The sequence below is a fragment of the Rhinoraja longicauda genome, chromosome 22, assembly GCF_053455715.1.
Source record: "Rhinoraja longicauda isolate Sanriku21f chromosome 22, sRhiLon1.1, whole genome shotgun sequence".
Lineage (NCBI taxonomy): Eukaryota > Metazoa > Chordata > Chondrichthyes > Rajiformes > Arhynchobatidae > Rhinoraja > Rhinoraja longicauda.
This window is the reverse complement of record NC_135974.1, coordinates 2985859-3008452: the sequence shown is the minus strand read 5'-3', so window position 1 is coordinate 3008452 and position 22594 is coordinate 2985859. Positions and strand designations below refer to the sequence as shown.

The window sequence follows — 22594 nt, the reverse complement described above, 5'->3', positions numbered from 1 at the left end:
ATAAGGGGTGCAAAACTGTGGTGCACAGTCCGTCAGGAGCTGTCTTACCCATACCCAATACTACAGTTGTAAAAACACCCTCCTATTTCCAAACCCTAGTCCCCTCACAAAAGCCCACGTCCTGCGACACCTCCTGCTAATATATTAATGGTGATCTTTCGATAAGAAAACCTCATCCCTCTCATCTGTAATCCTTCCCCATTTAGATAATAGTTTGCCTTTAGATTTTGCTTACTGATTGTGTGATCTTATGAATATCATGAGCTCTTATAATGTGCAATTGCCTTTGATGTGACACAATGCCAAATGCCTTTTACAAATCCAATACTGAATATAGAAACATAGAAACATAGAAAATAGGTGCAGGAGGTGCCTATTCACAATCAGTAACCCGTGCCTGCCTTCTCCCCATATCTCTTGATTCCACTAGCCCCTAGAGCTCTATCTAACTCTCTCTTAAATCCACCCAGTGATTTGGCCTCCACTGCCCTCTGTGGCAGAGAATTCCACAAATTCACAACTCTCTGGATGAAAATTTTCCTTCTCACCTCAGTTTTAAATGGCCTCCCCTTTATTCTAAGACTGTGGCCCCTGGTTCTGGACTCACCCAACATTGGGAACATTTTTCCTGCATCTAGCTTGTCCAGTCCTTTTATAATTTTATATGTCTCTATAAGATCCCCTCTCATCCTTCTAAACTCCAGTGAATACAAGCCTAGTCTTTTCCATCTTTGCTCATATGACAGTCCCGCCATCCCAGGGATCAATCTCGTGAACCTACGCTGCACTGCCTCGATTACAAGGATGTCCTTCCTCAAATTAGGAGACCAAAACTGTACACAATACTCCAGATGTGGTCTCACCAGAATACTGTAATGTATTATGATAATATACAATGACATTGAGCATATCTATAGACTTTCCCCCTCCATCAACTCTCTCTGTTAAACCTCAAAGAACTCTGGCAAATTTGTCAACCATGAGTTAGCTTTCAGAAAATTATTTTGACCTGGTTTGATCAGGTTTAGCTTCGTGAAACGACGATCTATTTCTTTCTCGATTAAAAGCCGCAGCCTTGTGCCAACAACAAGTATTATGTGAACAGACTGATGGTTACCTGCTATTTATACATCTACCTCTTCAAAAGATCAGCCAGATTTGTGATTTTCCAATCCACTGGCATTTTCATGGAATTCAAGTGAGTTTAGAGAAATGGCTTCACTTCCCTGCATCTGATCCTCTTAATAATCTTGAATGCAGAACCTTCAGACCAGGTGTCCGCCTGCCTTTAGTCTCATTCATTTTTCTAATTCCTGGTACGGTGCAATAGTGATTGTTACAAGTTCTACTGCATTGTTAAAACGAGTCCATCAGATACCTGTGTATACTTGCAGTGTCATCCACCATGAAGATTGACACAGAGTATTGATTTAACTTATCTGCTATTTCCTTGCTTTCCCTTATTAATTCCCCAGTGTGGAACTCTGTAGGAATTCCATACTTTATCTGAGCTGCCTTTCTTTCTTTTTATACATCCACTGAATCCCGTGCTTTGTTTTGATATTACTTGCCAATTTTCCTTCGTAATCAATGGTTTTCCTTCCTCATTAACCCTGTGGTTGAGCTAGAATGCGCAGTTACCTTGAAATGAATTTAGAAAGAAGTTTATTGTAAATTAGGAGGGGAAAAACGAAACGTATAAGATTATTAAGGGGTTGGACACGTTAGAGGCAGGAAACATGTTCCCAATGTTGGGGGTGTCCAGAACAAGGGGCCACAGTTTAAGAATAAGGGGTAGGCCATTTAGAACTGAGATGAAGAAAAACTTTTTCAGTCCGAGAGTTGTGAATCTGTGGAATTCTCTGCCTCAGAAGGCAGTGGAGGCCAAGTCTCTGAATGCATTCAAGAGAGAGCTAGTTCGAGCTCTTAAGGATAGCGGAGTCAGGGGGTATGGGGAGAAGGCAGGAACGGGGTACTGATTGAGAATGATCAGCCATGATCACATTGAATGGCGGTGCTGGCTCGAAGGGCCGAATGGCCTCCTCCTGCACCTATTGTCTATTGTCTCTATTGTCTAAAAAGGGAACGAACAACTGGAGGAACTCAGCTGGTGAGAGGCAGCCTTTGACTTTTCAGGCTGGGTCCCTGCATCACGACTGATCCAGAAACTTCAGCAGCTTATCCAGCAGCACAATCAAGGATGAGTCGCACCCCGGCCACTCCCTCTTCTCCCCTCTCCCATCAGGCAAAAGGTACAGAAGTGTGAAAACGCACACCTCCAGATTCAGGGACAGTTTCTTCCCAGCTGTTATCAGGGAACTGGATCATCCTACCACAACCAGAGAGCAGTGCTGAACTACTATCTACCTCATTGGAGGCCCTCGGACTATCCTTGATCAGACATTGCTGGCTTCACCTTGCACTAAACGTTATTCCCTTATCATGTATCTGTACACTGTAAATGGATCGATTGTAATCATGTATTGTCTTTCCGCCGACTGGATAGCACGCAACACAAGCTTTTCACTGTACCTCGGTACACGTGACAATAAACTAAACTGAACTATAACTAAATGTCCCCTCTCTTCTTGCCTCCGAAGCAGTTTATCTTTTGCCCCAGATTCCAGCATCTGAGGACTTTTGTGGCTCAATTTTACAAGTTAACTATTTCTGAAGGTCAATAATTCTTAATTCATGATTTCCTGATTAAAAAAAAACCATATTTATTCATTTTCCTCCCATTAGTTTGAGACAGACATCTTCCTGAAACTTTCTTCCTCTGACCTTGCGTTTAATGTTTCCATCCTCAGAAGGCGTTCCTGCAGTCTATGGTATCGATGCTTCATAAACATCTGTCAGGTCTCCTCTCAGCTACGTTCAGAATATTAGAATAAGAAGTAAGGACTTGGATAACAATTTCCTGATTATTGGTTACTCGTTATAACTAAATGACCAAACACGATCACATCATAAGGTCATAAGGAATAGGAATAGGAATAAGAGTAGAATTAGGCCATTCGGCCCATCAAGCCTACTCCGCCATTTAATCATGGCTGGTCTATCTCTCCCTCCTAACCCCATTCTCCTGCCTTTTCCCCATAACTTCTGACACTTGTACTAATCACAAATCTATCCATCTTTGCCTTAAAAATACCCACTGGCTTGGCCTCCACAGCCCACTCTGGCAATGAATTCCACAGATTCGCCACCCTCTGACTGAAGAAATTTCTCATCTCCTTCCTAAGAGAACGACCTTTAATTCAGAGGCTATGACCTCTAGTCCTACACTCTCCCACTAGTGGAAGCATCCTCTCCACACTTGTACTAATCACGAGGAGTGGAAGCATCCTCTCCTCTGACACTTGTACTAATCACAAATCTATCCATCTTTGCCTTAAACATATCCACTGGCTTGGCCTCCACAGCCCACTGTGGCAATGAATTCCACAGATTCACCACTAAACTGACCAAAGAACTTCCTCCTCATCTCCTTCCTAAAAGAACATGGTTTAATTCTGAGGCTACGATCTCTAGTCCTAGAGACCTATGGCACTAGATTGAGACATACTAGATTGAGCATGCACCAACCCTAAGTACATCACCACATTTATAAAGCTAATGGAGTGCTGTCCATAGTCCTGCCTACCTATTAATTTACTTCATCGAAGATTCTGAGCTGTACTGCATTCTCATCCCCAGTGGTAATTTTAGTTAGTCTGCTTTTTTGGAATCAATAACCTGTTCAGGCAATAAGCTTAAGTGGTTGTAAGATGTTAAAGAGCAGAAAGATAATCAGGAGCGAGTCATAAAGAGCCAGAGAGTGCGGATACAAGTTATAAAAGGCCACTGATCCTGCTCCTTTGTAATCCATTGAGTTAATGTGGGGAGGAAATATTTCAGTGGCAGGAGCCACTGTAAAATAATTGTCACAAACGTTGGGAGCATGCTGGTGGGAGGGTGGATCAGCCTTTATTAACTTGCCACTTTCTTATCATGCCTGCAATGACTGGAAAGGTGGTGGAAGCACATTAGCACATTAGACCATAGAACATAGAAACATAGAAAATAGGTGCAGGAGTAGGCCATTTGGCCCTTCGAGCCTGCACCGCCATTCAATATGATCATGGCTGATCATCCAACTCAGTATCCCGTACCTGCCTTCTCTCCATACCCCCTGATCCCTTTAGCCACAAGGGCCACATCTAACTCCCTCTTAAATATAGCCCATGAACTGGCCTCAACTACCTTCTGTGGCAGAGAATTCCACAGATTCACCACTCTCTGTGTGAAAACAAAACTTTCTCATCTCGGTCCTAAAAGACTTCCTCCTTATCCTTAAGCTGTGACCCCTGGTTCTGGACTCCCCCAACATCGGGAACAATCTTCCCGCATCTAGCCTCTCCAACCCCTTAAGAATTTTATATGTTTCTATAAGATCCCCCCTCAGTCTTCTGTACAAGCCCAGTCTATCCAGTCTTTCCTCATATGAAAGTCCCGCCATCCCAGGGATCAATCTGGTGAACCTTCTCTGTACTCCCTCTAAGGCAAGAACGTCTTTCCTCAGGTTAGGAGACCAAAACTGCACACAATACTCCAGGTGCGGTCTCACCAAGGCCCTGTACAACTGCAGCAGAACCTCCCTGCTCCTAAACTCAAATCCTCTTGCTATGAATACCAACATACCATTCGCTTTCTTCACTGCCTGCTGCACCTGCATGCTTGCTTTCAATGACTGGTGCACCATGACACCCAGGTCATCTAATCACCTCTGCCTGCATCGGATGCTTAAGCCTCCAGTCCCTATTCTCAGCTAAACGCCCCTGAACTCCACTATGGTATCTGCTACCACCACCACCCCTGTCACACGATCCACATACCCATCACTCTGTGCAAAAAACCTGTCCCCGCACAACTCCCTGAAACTCTCCCCCTCGGTAGCTGCTCAGGAAGAATTCAAATAGCCTGGCAAAAGGATCGGACCCGAAGCAGCAGTGAGACAGATGAGAAAGTAGAGGCAAGCACAGACGTTGAAGAGAGCAAGCTCAGCGTACAAGGACAGGCAGAAGCACAGCAGGGAGTGAGGGGAACGTGACAGTCAAACAATATTATTTCAATGCAAGGCAAATGAATTAGGAATTTGATTAGGAAAGATGTCAGGAGTCATGGGGAGAAGACAGGAGAATGGGGTTAGGTGGGAGAGATATTTCAGCCACGATTGAATGGTGAAGCAGACTTGATGGGCCCTAATGGCCCAATTCTGCTCTTATCACATGACCTGATGACCTTAATGAACTGATGACATGGGTAGGGACGTGGGACCGATACACTCTATTTTACCCATTACAGGTGTGACAGAGAGACAGGACCTGCAGCTCAATGCTACGGGGTACAAATGCTAATGGAAGGACACGGGTGGATGCAAACAGGAAGACGATGCGTTCTTGATCAGGAGAACATCACAATGGCACTCGGGATATTCCTGGAGAATCATCCAGTGAGACTAAATGGGTGGCATTGAGAGCTAAGAAGGGGGTGATCACTTTGATGGTATTGTGCTGTAGTCAACAGGAGTTAGAGGACAATAGACAATAGGTGCAGGAGTAGGCCATTCGGCCCTTCGAGCCAGCACCACCATTCACCATGATCATTGCTGATGATCCACAATCAGTACCCCGTTCCTGCCTTCTCCCCATATCCCTTGACTCTGCTATCTTTGAGAGCACTACCTAACTCTCTCTTGAAAGCATTCAGAGAATTGGCCTCCACTGACATCTGGGACAGAGAATTCCACAGATTCACAACTCTGAAATATGTAAGATTGCTGTAAGATGGTGGGGGGTTTTAAATGTCCAAATATTGCCATAGTGCTGAGGACATTGCTGGGTAGAATTTGTGGAAACTTTTCTCAATTAATACGTTGAAGGCCCCAACCAGAGAAGCGACAACACTTGACCTTCTCTTGGCAAATAAACCAGGGCAGGTGACGGAAGTGGGGGAATACTTTGGGCCCTATCACCATAGTTTTACGATGACTATAAAACATTTATATGGTCCAAACGTTGGAGCTCTAAACTGGCGTAAGGTTAACGTTGATGGTATTTGACAGGACCTTTGAGAGATGGATTTGTGAAGGATGGCAGCAGGTAAAGGGAAGTCTGGTAAGTGGGGTTAGGTAGGGAGAGTTCAGGGCCAGTACGTTCCTGTTAGGATGAAGGGTAACGCTGCCAGGAACAGCGAGCCCTGGTTGACCAGAAATACTGAGGCTCTGGTTAAGACATAGAAAGTTTATGCCAAATATAGGTAGCTGGGATCCAATGAATGGCATGAAGAGTAGAGGAGATAAAGGACTACATTTAAGAGAGATATCAGGAGGACAAAGAGACGGGGCGGCACGGTGGCGCAGCGGTAGACCTGCAGCGCCGGAGACCCGGGTTCGATCCCGACTGCGGGTGCTGTCTGTACGGAGTTTGTACGTTCTCCCCGTGACCTGCGTGGCATTTCTCCGAGATCTTCAGTTCCATCCCACACTCCAAAGACATACAGGTTAGTGGGTTAAATGGTATAAATGTAAAAAATTATCCCTAGTGGGTATAGGATGGTGTTAATGTGTGGAGATCGCTGGTCGGCTCGGACCCGGTGGGCCGAAATGGCCTGTTTCCGCGCTGTATCTCTAAACTAAACTAAGAGACAGCATGGAATAGCGTTGGTGGATAAGGTAAAGGGGAATGCCGCATGGCAGAGGCCTTCCCGAGGTGCCGCGGCTGTGATTCCCGCCTGGATGGTTCGTCGGTCGGTGGGACAAGCGAAGGCTTGGTTGCTGAGACCAGGAACGAGCCTGAAGGCAGCTGGGGATGTCGGACCCAAGGACCAAGGGCCGGTCGGAGGGTGAACCTCGGGGCAATGCATCCATCGCCTTCAAGGTCAGCCACAGGGGGGCGCCCCCAGGACACAAAGGTAGCCAGACGAGGAGAGGAGAGGGACGTCAGCTCATTACATCAAGCACGCGGGCGACCGAACATTGAATAATGGCGCCAAAAGTGGCTGTGCCTGCATGTGTAATATATATGCAAAAATAATTTCACTGCACAGTTGCTTACAAGACAAATAAAGCACCATTGAACCGCAGAATCCAAAGTGATTGTACAAGTATGTTAAGGGCAAGAGAGTAACTAGGGAGATAATAGGGCCCATTTAAGATCAAAGAGGTCATCTGTGTGTGGAGGCACATGAGATGGGTGAGGTGTGAAATTGATATTTGCCATCTGCATTTACCGTAGAGAAAGACACAGATCGAGGGAAGTGGGAGAGGATCATGGTGATAACCTGAGGAGAGTCCACAACAAAGGATCGAGGGTTTGAAAGACATAAGAGAAGATGAACCCCCACGACAAGATCAAGTGTGTCCAAGGGCATTGAAGCCATGTTTAGTGTTCATTGAATTGCAGGAAGGTTCTGACATCCGGAGAAAGGAGAAGAGACTAAATGTGTCAGTGGGAACTGCAGATGCTGGTTTAAACCGAAGACAGACACAGAAAGCTGGAGCAACGCAACGGGACGGGCAGCATCTCTGGAGAGAAGGAATGGGTGACGTTTCGGGTCGAGACCCTTCTTCAGACTTGACCCGAAGCGTCACCCATTCCTTCTCTTCCAGAGATGCTGCCTGTCCCGCTGAGTTACACCTGCTTTTTGGGTCTATGAGAGGAGAAGAGAACTGGGTGTTGTGAACAGCAAGTGCACGAAGCAGCATTAGCGAGTTGGCAGGAGATGAAACAAGGTGGTAGCCTCTTGCTGATCTGTTTTGAGGAAAGCGTGCGAGTCTTGCAGTGAATGTGGAAAGAGGGAGATATATTTACATTGCAAATGATATATATTTTTTAATGAAAACATGTCAGCAGAGGATATTGCTATCAGTGTGTTGAGGGCTATTCTCAAACAGTAATTGGTTCTGCCTTGGTTGGGGAACGCTTGCCAATCTGGTATCCTTGTCGAAAGTCAAAGATATCTTGGTCTCTGAGGTAGTACAAAACATTTGAGGATTATTTCAATCCATATGCATTTGAAGTAGCAGAGAGTTACAAGATTGGCACGAGAAATCAAAGAGTAGCAGCAAACATCAATGAATATATTATTATATGAAAGGATTTATTGCCACTGTGGAGTAATCAGCCATGCACAGTGGGATAAATCTATGTGTGACTGAAAAAGCCCATCAGTTCCAGTCCATCTTGTTAAAAAAGGCTAGTTTAGTTTGGAGATACAGCGCGGAAACAGGCCCTTTCGGCCCACTGGGTCCGCGCCGACCAGCGATCTCCGCACATTAACACTATCCTATACCAACCAGGGACAATTTTTACATTTTACCGACCAATTAACCTACCTACCTGTACGTCTTTGGAGTGTGGGAGGAAACCGAAGATCTCGGAGAAAACCCACGCAGGTCACGGGGAGAACGTACAAACTCCGTACAGATAGCACCCGCAGTCGGGATCAAACCCGGGTCTCCGGCGCTGCATTCGCTGTAAGGCAGCAATTCTACCGCTGCGCCACCTACGTTGCATTTGGCCCAGCTTACAAAATTGCAAATTCCATTGAAACAGTATTGAAAATGCCGAGGAATGCTGTCCATTCCTACGTACAAGTGTGGCTGTAGCTTCAAGTCGACAGGCAGCAGCAGGAACTAAATTCCCAAACTAGGAATCCCAAACGGCATCGCATGCAGAAAGATAGCGGGAAGTCTTGTTGCAGTTACTTTGGTGCCCAGTCCCTGCACAAATGTTTCTTTCACGTTGAAGAGTGTTGCATATTTCAGCGGAAGCATCTAGCGATGGCATGTGCATCCTATCCCAATACAGCAAAGCAGAAAGGTGCTCACAATGTCACCCCTTCACAGAGAGGAAATGTTTCCCGGGGGAATATATATATAATGAGGCAATCTATCAGATGCTGACACAAAACCTACCGAGTGGAGATAGGTTTGTGGAGTATCTACGTGTGCCAAGAAGATATCAAGGCGGAATGAACATTGACTTCTTTAATTTCAAGTAGCCCTGGCCCTCATTCCATCCCCTCCCCCTTCCCTGTTCTCCGACCAGTCTTACTGTGTCCGACTACATTTTATCTCTGTACCGCCAAATCCCCTGGCATTAGATCGCAGAAGGGTCTCGACCCGAAACGTCACCCATTCCTTCCCTCCAGAGATGCTGCCTGAGCCGCTGAGTTGCTCCTGCATGTTGTGTCTTTCAAGGAGCAGAGTTGGGTGATTGTTTCGGAAAGAACTGCAGGTGCTGGTTTTAAACCGAAGATAGACGCAAAAAGCTGGAGTAACTCAGCGGGACAGGCAGCATACTAGAAAAAAGTAATAGGTGACGTTTCGGGTCGAGACCCTTCCTCAGACTGAAAGTCAGAGGAAAGGGAAATGAGAGATATAGACGGTGATGTAGAGAGATACAGATCAAGTGAATGAAAGATATGTCCAAAAAATGGCCAACAACAGTAAAGGAAACAGGCATTGTTAACCGTGGGCTAGGTGAAAATGAGTTACAGACAATGAGACTCAACAAGACGACCTTGAACCTAGTACCATGACTTGGGTGGGCGGGGTGGGGGGGGGGGGTGATGGAGAGGGAGCAGATGCAAGGGTTACTTGAAGTTAGGGAAATCAATACTCATACCGTTAGGTTGTAAACTGCCCAAACGAAATATCAGGTGCAGTTCCTCCAATTTGCGTTTGGCCTATCCCGATACAACCACCCGTTTGAAAACAACATGCGATCATGGATGCTGCACCCATGGGTGGCGACCGTATCAAAATCTCCATTTTAGCAACATGAACTTTACTTTTATCTTGTGACCCAGTGGGCAATGATTTTTTAATCATAGCTTTTGAACATCACTGGAATGCCACAGCACGATGTTGTTTTGTAGAAATCTATGAGCACGCTCTAGAAGGTTGAACTGATTCAAGTTCAGTGTCTACATGTTACTTGAATACTTTGCAAATTATATATTTAAAAAATACGTTTGCAAAGAATGCTTGCTGTGAGGTCTTGAAGCCTTGAGAAGTTGACCCTGATATGGCTTACATTCAACCCATATATGTTTATGTACCTTAAGCCTTGAGTCAGTGGGTGGTGAATCTGTGGAAATTGTTACCACAGAAGGCTGTGGAGGCCATCAAAGGATATTTTTAAGGCAGAGGTAGAAAGATTTTTGATTAGTATGGGTGTCAGGGGTTATGGGGAGAAGGCAGGAGAATGGAGTTGAGAGGGAAAGATAGATCAGTCAGAGACACAAAATACTGGAGGAACTCAGTGGGGCAGGCAGCATCTCTTGAGAGAAGGAATGGGTGACGTTTCTGTTCGAGACCCTTCCCGAAACGTCACCCATTCTTTCTCTCCAGAGATGCTGCCTGTCCCACTGCGAAACTCCAGCATTTTGTGTCTATCTTCGGTTTAAATCAGCATCTGCAGTTCCTTCTTACACGATAGATCAGTCATGATTGAATGGTGGAGTAGATATAATGGGCCGAACGGCATAAAACTGCTCCTATCGCTTATGAACTTATGACCTTATGAAGCCGATACTGGAAGCTTAGCATTGTGGGCCCTGACAGTGACAGAGATCCAGAAGACAGTGTCCCAACATACCCAGTGTGTCAAGAGAAGAATTACACCATCAAAGTACCACGGTGGCGCAGCGGTAGAGTTGCTGCCTTACAGCAAATGTAGCGCCGGAGACCCGGGTTCAATCCCGATTACGGGTGCTGTCTGTACGGAGTTTGTACGTTCTCCCCTTGACCTGCATGGGTTTTCTCCGAGATCTTCGGTTTCCTCCCACACTCCAAAGACGTACAGGTATGTTGGTAAATTGGCTTGGTAAATGTAAAAATTGGCCCTAATGTGTGTAGGATCGTGTTAATATGCGGGGATCACTGGGCGGTGCGGACCCGGTGGGCTGAAGGGCCTGTTTCCTCGCTGTATCTCTAAACTAAAAAAAACAAAACCTAAAGTGAGGGTGAATGAGACAACCATTTCAGAAGGCCCGCATCCAATTTTGTCAAAAGGGCAAATTTTAGTCCACGTTTTAGTCCACATCCTTGTACACTCGAGTGTAAGAAAATAACTGCAGATGCTGGTACAAATCAAAGGTATTTATTTCACAAAATGCTGGAGTAACTCAGCAGGTCAGGCAGCATCTCAGGAGAGAAGGAATGGGTGACGTTTCGGGTCAAGACCCTTCTTCAGACTGATGTCAGGGGGGCGGGACAAAGGAAGGATATAGGTGGAGACAGGAAGATAGAGGGAGATCTGGGAAGGGGGAGGGGAAGGGAGGGACAGAGGGACTATCTAAAGTTCGAGACCCTTCTTCGACCCGAAACGTCACCCATTCCTTCTATCCTGAGATGCTGCCTGACCTGCTGAGTTACTCCAGCATTTTGTGAAATAAATACTGGAAATAAATACCTTCGTTGTCCACTTGATGTGCTTTGAAGTCTGATATGAGAATTCATCCCATCAAAGAATGTACAGTCGAGGAACAAAAATCAAGTTTCACAACCCAGGGGGTAAATAGAAAACTGGTGCTAGAAAACTCTACCTGGTTCAATTTTCAGCCAGTTACTTGTTTTATACAGTGGAATGGCATCAAACATACATTAATTCACCCAATGACATCTGCTCTATAATGGTGCAGCAGAAAGTACAGCTAATATTCTGAAAGTATCTTTGAGTTCAGTTCAGTTTAGTTTATTGTCATGTGTACAGTGAGAAGCTTTTGTTGCGGTGCTATCCAGTCAGTGGAAAGACAATACATGATTACAATCCAGCCATTTACAGTGTATAGAATCATGATACGGGAATAACGCTTCGTGCAAGGTAAAGCCAGCAAGGTCTGATTAAGGATAGCCCGAGGGTCACCAAAGAGGTAGATAGTAGTTCAGCACTGCTCTCTGGTTGTGGTAGGATGATCCAGTTGGCTGTTAACAGCTGGGAAGAAACTGTCCCTGAATCTAGAGGTGTGCGTTTTCACACTTCTATACCTTTTTCCCGATGGGAGAGGGGAGAAGAGGGAGTGGCCAGGGTGCGACTCGTCCTTGATTATGCTGCTGGCCTTGCCGAGGCAGCGTGGTCAATAGAAGGGAGGTTGGTTTGTGTGATGGTCTGGGCTGCATCCACAATTTGATGCAATTTCCTGCGGTCTTGGATGGAGCTGTTCCCAAACCAAGCTGTGATGCATCCTGATATAATGATTTCTATGGTGCATCTGTAGAAGTGGTGAGAGTTGTAGAGGACATGCCGAACTTCCCACGTGACTGAATGAACCTTGATTTATGGTAAAACTCAAACAACTTGGAACCATGTCGCTAAACTGCAAGAGAGCAGTGCTGACTGGTTAGCATGTAACAAATGCTTTTCACTGAACACGGGACACTAATCTAAACTAAACTGTAAACTGCATACTAACTAAATTGCCACCTTCCACACCAGGATTTACCTCTGAGTTGTTGATGCATCAACAACTGAATATGCTGGAGTTTACAGGTTGGTGGAGAGACACAAAGCTGGGTGGCAGTGTGAACTGCGAAGAGGAATGTTAGGAGGTTGCAGGGTGACTTGGACAGGTTGAGTGAGTGGGCAGATGCATGGCAGATGCAGTATAATGTAGGTAAATGTGAGGTTATCCACTTTGGTGCCAAGAATAAGGAGGCAGATTATTATCTCAATGGTATCAGATTAGGAAAAAGGGAAGTGCAACAAGAACTGGGTGTCCTTGTACACCAGTCACTGAAAGTAAACATGCAGGTACAGCAGGCAGTGAAGAAAGCTAATGGCATGTTGGCCTTCATAACGCGAGGATTTGAGTACAGGAGTAAAGGAGTCCTACTGCAGTTGTACAGGGCCCTGGTGAGACCACATCTGGAGTATTGTGCGCAGTTTTGGTCTCCCAATTTGAGGAAGGACATCCTTGCTATTGAGGCAGTGCAGCGTAGGTTCACGAGGTTAATCCCCGGGATGGCGGGACTGTCAAATGAGGAAAGATTGGAAAGACCGGGCTTGTATTCACTGGAATTTAGGAGACTGAGAGGGGATCTTATAGAAAAGTGTAAAATTATAAAAGGACTGGACAAGCTAGATGCAGGAAAAATGTTCCCAATGATGGGAGAGTCCAGAAACAGAGGCCACAGTCTAAGAATAAAGGGGAGGCCATATAAAACTGAGGTGAGAAGAAACTTTTTCACCCAGAGAGTTGTGAATTTGTGGAATTCTCTGCCACAGAGGGCAGTGGAGGCCAATTCACTGGATGGATTTAAAAGAAAGTTAGATAGAGCTCTGGGGGCTAGCGGAATTAAGGGATTATGGGGAGAAGGCAGGCACGGGTCACTGATTGTGGATGATCAGCCATGATCACAATGAATGGTGGTGCTGGCTCGAATGGCTTCCTCCTGCTCCTATTTTCTATGTTTCTATGTTAACATGAAGATATCAGATGAAACAAACCAAAGGTCATGATTCAAGTTCGGCCAACAAACTGGGGAGAGGCAATGGGAAGAAGTTCAAGCAATATGAGAGAAGAAAGATACCAGTACTGAGAAACAAGTTCAACATTCTCAAGAGGCACAGTCCAAGTCCACAGAAATAATTGGAAAAAAAAAAGAACTGCTGATGCTTGAAATCTGAGGCAAAAACAGGAAAATGCTGAAAGTACTCAGCAGGTTTGGCAACATCTGCATAAAGGGGACCAGTCACAGTTTCAGGTCCACGAGCTATATAAGATTTGTGAAGTTATTTACCTCTAAATAAGTGAATTACCTTGCCGAGAGTAGGTGAATTGAGGACCAGAGGACATACTGTAGGATTAAGATGAGGGGGAAAAGATTTATTAGGAATCTAGGAGGTAACTTTCTCATACAAAGGGTGGTGGGTGGATGGAACAAGCTGCCAGAGGAGGTGGTTGAGGCTGGGACTATCGCAACGTTTAAGAAACAGTTAGGCAGGTACATGGATAGGGCAGATTTGGAGGGATAGGGACCAAATGCAGGTAGGTGGGACCAGTGCAGCTGGGACATGATGGCCGGAGTGGGCACGTTGGGCCGAAGGGCCTGTTTCCACAATGTATCACTCTATGACTTTATAACTCTACCTCCATCTAAGATTTCTGAAGTTAATGACTGCTTTCCATTCTTTCACTGTCAGAGGTGTTCCACGTGACAGAGGTGTTTCACAACAGGGGGCATGGATTTAAGATGAGAAGAAAAATGCCCAGAAAGGATCTGAGGAAGAATGTTTTCATCCAGAGGAATGTTGCGGCCTGGGCCACACTGCCTGAGACGGTGCTCATGTGAGATTCTCACAACATGTAAAACACACCTGAGCGCGGTGCCAGTAAATGGGATGTGCAGGTAGGAGGTTGATGGTCAGCACAGACCAGGTGGGCCAAAGGGCCCGTTTCTGTGCCCTGTACGGCTCTCGTACGACGGAACTACCAGCTCTATCGTTGCTGTCCACGTGGAGTTTGCACGTTCTCCCGGTGATCACACGTGTTTTACTCAGCTGCTCACGTCAATAGACAATAGGTGCAGGAGGAGGCCATTCTGACTCCCTGACTCCGCTATCCTTGAGAGCTTTATCTAACTCTCTCTTGAATGTTTTCAGAGAATTGGCCTCCGCTGCCTTCTGAGGCAGAGAATTCTGCAGATTCACAACTCTCTGACTGAAAAAGTTTTTCCTCATCTCAGTTCTAAATGGCCTACTCCTTATTCTTAAACTGTGGCCCCTTGTTCTGGACTCCCCCAACATTGGGCACACGTTTCCTGCCTCTAATGTGTCCAACCCCTTAATAATCTTATACGTTTCGATAAGATCCCCTCTCATCCTTCTAAATTCCAGTGTATACAAGCCTAGTCGCTCCAGTCTTTCAACGTCTCTTCCCACATTCCACTGGGCATCCTGCAGTTACCGTGGCAACTGTAATTCATATTTGGGGTAAATTCACGGCGTGATTGTAATCCCGCATTGTCTTTCTGATGACTGGATAGCACGCAAACGCTTTTCACTCGACACGGGATAATAATCTAAAATGAACGTGGCAAAACGAATCAAAGGTGTGTTGATGGGCCGATCAGGGAGAGTAAACAAGGCAGGGATGCAAGGAAATTAAGGAGTTTCGGGAGAGGGGGATGCGTGGACTGATTGGCTTGCTCCCCTGGGAGAGGAGAATAGACCAATGGACTGGATATCACTTGGGTCGGAAGGAACTGAGGATGCTGGTCTACACCAAAGATAGACACACACTGCTGGAGTGACTCAGCCGGACAGGCAGCGTCTCAGGAGAGAAGGAATGAGTGACGAAGGGTGAAGAAGGGTCTCGACCCGAAACGTCACCCAGCCCTTCTCTCCAGAGATGCTGCCTGACCTGCTGAGTTACTCCAGCATCGTGTGTCTATCTTCGGACTGAATATCACCTTCCGTATGATCGACTAATTAAAGTTCATGGAGGGGACACACTGAGCTTCAGCTGATGATAAATGTGTAAATAGGTTACAGGAGCCCGAAAACTGTAGTTCAGGTTCACGAACAGTTTCTTCACTGCAGCCATCAGGCTATTAAACACCACAACCTCAAATAAGCTCAGAACTGCGTATATATATATATATCTATTAGTAGACACAAAATGGTGGAGTACACGGTGGCGCAGCGGTAGAGTTGCTGCCATACAGCGAATGCAGCGCCGGAGACTCAGGTTCGATCCTGACTACGGGTGCTGTCTGTACGGAGTTTGTACGTTCTCCCCGTGACCTACGTGGGTTTTCTCCGAGATCTTCGGTTTCTTCCCACACTCCAAAGACGTAGGTTAATTGGCTAGGCAAATGTAAAAATTGTCCCTAGTGGGTGCAGGATAGTGTTAGTGCGCGGGGATCGCTGGACAGCACGGACCCGGTGGGCCGAAGGGCCTGTTTCAGCGCTGTATCTCTAAATCTAAAAAAAAACTCTGAATTAATGTCTGGAGTAATATCTGAAGAAGGGTATGGACCTGAAATGTCATCTATTCCTTCTCTCTACAGATGCTGCATGTCCCACAGAGTTTCATATCATATCATATATATACAGCCGGAAACAGGCCTTTTCGGCCCTCCAAGTCCATGCCGCCCAGTGATCCCCGTACATTAACACTATCCTACACCCACTAGGGACAATTTTTATATTTACCCAGCCAATTAACCTACATACCTGTACGTCTTTGGAGTGTGGGAGTAACTCCTGCATTTTGTGCCTACCTTCAATATAAACCAGCATCTGCATTTCATTCCTATATATATGTACACATATATATACATATATATATATATATATATATATATATATATACACATACATACACACGCATATATATATATATATATATATATATAGATATATATAGATATAGATATATAGATATAGATATAGATATATAGATATAAAAGATTGCAGAAGGGAGCCCATCAAATGCAAAGGGCAGTGAGTTGGGACAGAAATTTGTCAAATGCGCAGCAATGAATTGATTGATTGTGCCACGGTGCCACCCAGGACATCATGGTGATATCGTGCGTGTGACAAGAGCCCACATGACTGTTGCCTGCCTTCACACTCGGAGGCTCCCGCTGTCAGTTGGAATCTCTGTGAAGCGATATGTGATGTGATAGCTCTTTGGGTCTAACGGAATCAAGGGATACGGGTAGAAAGCAGGAGAGAGGGACTGACGTTGGATGATCAGCCATGATCATATTGAATGGCGGTGCTGGCTCGAAGGGCAAAAATGGCCTCCTCCTGCACTTATTTTCTACGTTTCTGTATTCACCAGCTCCCAAAGCACCAGTGATGGTTAGCTGAAGGCCATGGCAACACTAAGCTGAGAAGCAGGAGGTGGCGAGGTGCAGCGAAGCCACGAGCCAGGGGGTATCTTGCACTTACTGACCAAGCTCGTATAAATGCAATGATCCAGCCCACAGCTCGCAGCATGTGGCCACTGATGCATTAATTCCCACTAGTAGAAACATGCTAAAATTATCCACAATAAGCCAGTCGGTCAAGTGTAAATGCTCGAGGGGAACTTCCTCTTGGTTACATTGGTAATTGGGCCTCAGTCCCTTCACTGGTATAAATAACAGGGTGCTGGAAATGATTACATCTGCGACTTTTTGTAATTCAACTCTCGACAGCACAAAGGATTATTTCTTAAACTACTATCAAATGGCAATGATAATTATTTGCTAATTAGTCATGACTGTTAGATTACCTCACTTATTAATGCTGATATGAATCTGTTCCTGGCAGCTATTAGAAGATAAATAGTTGTAGAACAGTGCATGGGAATGCTGCTGAGACTGGTTACACACCAGGAAATAGCATTGCTTCATGTGAGTTTTGAATATTTCCTTCTTATTCCCATGATTGCTTTTCGAAGAGGTGGAAAATCGCCCAGAATCCCAACTTTGGTCATAGCTGAATCATTGGGAATAATCAGACTATTTAAGTGCAGCATGCATGAAAGCCATGCATAATGTTCATACAGTTATAGAGTCATGGAGTGATACAGTGTGGAAACAGGCTCATCAGCCCAATTTGCCCACATGCCCCAGCTACACTAGTCCCACCTGCCAGCATTTGGTCCATATCCCTCCAAATCTGCCCTATCCATGTAGACACAAAAGTTCACCTGACCTATCCATGTACACTAGGTAGTTCCTAAGGTAGACACAAAAAGCTGGAGTAACTCGGTGGTCAGGCAGCATCTCTGGAGAGAAGGAAAGGGCGATGCTTTGTCCTGCCCCCTCCCCTGACATCGGTCTGAAGAAGTGTCTCGACCCGAAACGTCACCCTTTCCTTCTCTCCAGAGATGCTGCCTGACCCGCTGAGTTGCTCCAGCTTTTTGTGTCTACCTTTGATTTCGACCAGCATCTGCAGTTTTTTTCCTACACATGTACCTGTCGAACTGTTTCTTAAACGTTGGGATAGTCCCTGCCTCAACTATCTCCTCTGGCAACTTGTTCCATACACCCACCACCCTTTGAGTGAAAAAGTCACCCCTCGGATTCTTATAACATTTTTTTCCCCCTTCACCTTAATCCTCTGTCCTCTGGTCCTCGATACACCCACTCTGGGCAAGAGACTCTGCATCTATTCCCCTCATGATCTTATGATCCCCCACCCAGCATCCATCACCAAACACAAACTGGCAGGAATGATTCGAGGTGCAATCCTGGATCAGGGCTCAATTCCGAGAGAGATTTAGCCCACTGATTTACTGTCAGGGTGGAATTGAGGGGAAGCGTTTGGGGAAGAGAGAGCCATTCGCTAATTCAATGCCAATCTGAGGTTGAATTTGAAGGGTGTGACCTTACATTCCATCCTTGAGCTTTGCCCATAAAATTATCAAATGAAAATGCTGTGCAGTGCTGAGGGTCATGGCTCCTTTGAAGACTTTATCTTTCAGACGACGCATTACATGGAAGTTAAATTGTTTGCTCTTGTGGGTGGGAGATCCAATGGCACTATTTTGGAGAAGCACTGTGGTATTATGCCTGCCAACTTCACACAAGGTTAGCCCTCAATCAACATCTGGCAAGGCCAACTACAACTTTATGTAAGGCAAACTGTAAGCTTATTAAGCAAGACTAGGGAGTGTATACTGGGAGCAATTGTTAATGGGCAAGCCTGAATCTGACGTGAGAGTTATTTAAATACCGGTCGGTTAAAGTTCAGAGCTGGCATATTCCAGTGCAGAGGAGGAATAGAATAAGGATGGCAAAGTAAGAGAACTTTGTACGACCAAAGAGGTTGTAAATTTGGTGAAAAAGGGAAAAAGAACCACTTGCAAGGTTTAAGAAGATAGAATTAGGGCGGCACGGTGGCGCAGCGGTAGAGTTGCTGCCTTACAGCGCTAGAGACCCGGGTTCAATCCCGACTATGGGTGCTTGTCTGTACGGAGTTTGTACGTTCTCCCCGTGACCTGCGTGGGTTTTCTCCGAGATCTTCCCACAGTTTCCTCCCACACTCTAAAGATGCACAGGTTGGTAAGTTAATTGGCTTGGTATAAGTGTAAAACAAAGATACTAGAGGAGCAAGATAGACCACTCGACCCTAAAAACCGTGGTATATCAAGGCGCCATTTTAGTAGGCAGAAACTTGCAGAAACATTTTAAAAGAAAAATAACAAAAAGCTGTGAATTGATAGATGAGATATATTCTGTATTTTAATGGTATCATCACACATACTGTCCCCCAAAACACTGATTACACTGCGAGAGGCGTAACGGACGGCGGGTTCTGCTTACTAAAATGGCGGACGTTACGCTCCTTTGCGTACTACACTTCAGTATAGGCGATTTCAATGGAGTGGTCCATCTTGTTGCTCTAGTATCTTTGGTGTAAAATGTCCTTAGTGTGTATAGGATAGTGTTAATGTGCGGGGATGGCTGGTCGGCGCGGGTGCCGTAAGGCCTGTTTCTGCCCTCAGAAGGCAGTGGAGGCCAATTTTCTGAATGCATTTAAGAGAGAGCTAGATAGAGCTCTTAAGGATAGCGGAGTCAGGGGGTATGGGGAGAAGGCAGGAACGGGGTACTGATTGAGAATGATCAGCCATGATCACATTGAATGGTGGTGCTGGCTCGAAGGGCCGAATGGCCTCCTCCTGCACCTATTGTCTATTGTATCTCTAAACTAAACTAAACTAAATTAGACAGGGGCTTTGAAGAAGATAATGAAAGGAGTAAATAACTCAAGCAGGCAATTAGAAAGGCCAAAAGGGGCTATGAAATGGCTTTAGTAAGTCAGATTAAAGAAAATTCCTAACCTTTTTACACCTATATTAAAAACAAGATGGTAACCAGGGAGAAGGTAGGACCACTTGAAGATCAAGAAGGGAATATGTCTTAGTCTGGGGATGTTGATGAGGTACTAAACAGGAACCTGGCATCTGTTTTCACTGAGGAGTAGGACATGAAAGACAGTGAGATCAGTGTGGAGAATACTGATTTGCCAGGACAGATTGAGATTAAGAAGGAGGAGGTGTTGGGGCTCTTCAAGTATTAAGGTGGATAAATCCCCAGGACCTTATTATTTCAAGGTTATTCAGAAAGGCAGAAGAGGCGATTGCAGGAGCCTTAACAAAGATCTTTTCATCTTCTCTCGTACAGGCAAGGTCCCGTAGAACTGGGGAGCTGCTAATGTTGTTCCTTTATTTAAGACGGGAGGTAGAGAGAATCCAGAAAAATGTAATCAGGTGAGTTTCGCATCAGTGGCAGGGAAGCTACTGGAGAGGATTCTTGAGATGGGATTTAATCCCATTTGCAAGAATAGGTTAATTAGGGATAGTCAGCATGACTATATACTTACACAACAGGTCATGGCTTACTAACTTGATCGAGATTTTTGAGGAGATGACGAAGGTGATCAATGGAATAGAGCAGTTCATGTCTACCTGGAGTTTAGTGCGGCATTTGATAAAGTCCCCCATGGTAGGCTGATTCTGAAGATTAAGATGCACGGGTTTAACAGTGACTTGGTCGTATGTATTCTGAACTGGCTTACCGATAGAGGATGGAGGGTTGTGTGTGTGTATATATATATATATATAGGATGCTTGCTTTCATAGGTCAGGGCATTGGATATATAGTATATATATATATATAGTACAAAGCGAATTTACAGAAAACTCTGCTTTAAGTGTCGAATAGGTCAGGAAGACACATTATTGGCAACAATGGTGAATACAAAATTCAACTGTCAGCTGTTATATATATATATATATATAGATATATATATCTGACTCATATCCAATGCCCTGACCTAAGAAAGCAAGCATCCCATAGCCCTTCTGTGCTCTCTATCTACTCATGTTTCCACTTTCAAGGAATTATGGACTTGGAACTCAAGATCTCTCTGTACATCAATGCTGTTAAGGGTCATGCCCTTAATTGTATATGTATATGTGTGTGTGTGTGTATATGTATATATATATATATATATGTATCTATGTATGTATATATGTATGTAGAAGGTAGACACAAAATACTGCAGTAACCCAGTGGGTCAGGCAGCATCACTGGAGAGAAGGAATGGGTGATGTTTCAGGTTGAACGTCACTTATTCCTTTTCTCCAGAGATGCTACCTGACACATTTTGTGTCTTTTGTCGGTATGAACCAGCATCTGCAGTTCTGCACATCCTTCCTAAAGGCACACACCCGTATAGATGCCTCGGACTTAAACGTAGATGGCTTGGTTAGCAAGTTTGCTCAATACACCAATATTGCTGATGTTGCAGACTGTAAGGGAGGTCATGGAGGTGTACAGGGGAATACAGAGCACCTGCAGAAATGTGTGGTGAAGTGGCAGATGGAGATTAATCCAAGCAATGTGAGGTGTTGCACTTTGGGAGGTCAAGTGTAAAGGGAAGATATATACAATTAAGGGCATGTCCCTTAACAGCATTGATGTACAGAGAAATCTTGAGTTCCAAGTCCTTAATTACTTGAAAGTGGAAACATAAGTGGATAGAGTGCACAGAAGAGCTATGGAATGCTTGCTTTCATAGGTCAGGGCATTGAATATAAGAGTCAGGTGGACATGATGCAGCTTTATGGGACTTTGGTTTGGCTGCAGTTGGAGCATTGTATGCAGTTCTGGTTAGCCCATTACAGGAAGGGCGTGAAGACTTTGAAAAGGGTGTAGTGGAGGTTTACCAGAATGGTTCCTCGATTAGGGGGTATTAGATACCCCCACATCCAGGGAGAGGTTGGACAGACTTGTATTGTTTTTTCTGGAATGCTGGAGGTTGCGGGGAGACCTGATAGAAGTGTATACAATTATGAGAGGCACAGATAGGGAAGACAGAACTATTTTCCCAGGAAGGAGAACTCAACTACGAGAGGACATTGCTTTAGGTGAGAGGGGAAAAGTTTAAAGGAGATGTGCGAGATGTGTCTTTTTTTTCTCAGAAGGTGGTAAGTGCCCGGAATGGACTGCTGAGGTTGGTGGTTGAGGCAGATGCAATAGTGGCATTTGGATTATGTCCACTTAGATAAGAGATGGTAGACACAAAATGCTGGAATAACTCAGCGGGACAGGCAGCATCTCGGGAGAGAAGGAATAGGTGATTTTTCAGACTGAAGAAGGGTCTCAACCCGAAATGACACCCATTCTTTCTCTCCGGAGATGCTGTCTGACCCGCTGAGTTACTCCAAAATTTTGGGTCTATCTTCGATTTAGACCAGCATCTGCAGTTTTTTTTCCGATAGATAAGAGGTGGTCTTGACATCAAGTTCGGCATAGACATTGTGGGCCTAGGGGCCTGTTGTTGTACTGTACTGTTCTGTATACTATCTCTAAAGTAGATAATCTGGCCACAGTCACAATCTTGTTTGTGGGAGCATGATGTCATGTCCAGCACTGTAATATCTCCTGCATTACAACAGTGGACTCTGCTTTAAACGTAACTCATTAGCTGGGAATTGTCTGCAGTGAGAGAACTTGAAAGTCATGATAACAATTCAGATTGCACTCCCTTTAAGTGTGGTAATTATTAAGTATTTAGTTTAGTTTAGATTAGTTTAGATT

General features: G+C 45.1%; 1 protein-coding gene across 1 annotated transcript in view; it reads right to left on the bottom strand.

Moving 5' to 3' along the window:
• cdh22 (cadherin 22) overlaps positions 1-22594 on the bottom strand; it is an 882037-nt gene that overhangs the window by 230348 nt on the left and 629095 nt on the right. The window lies entirely within an intron of this gene.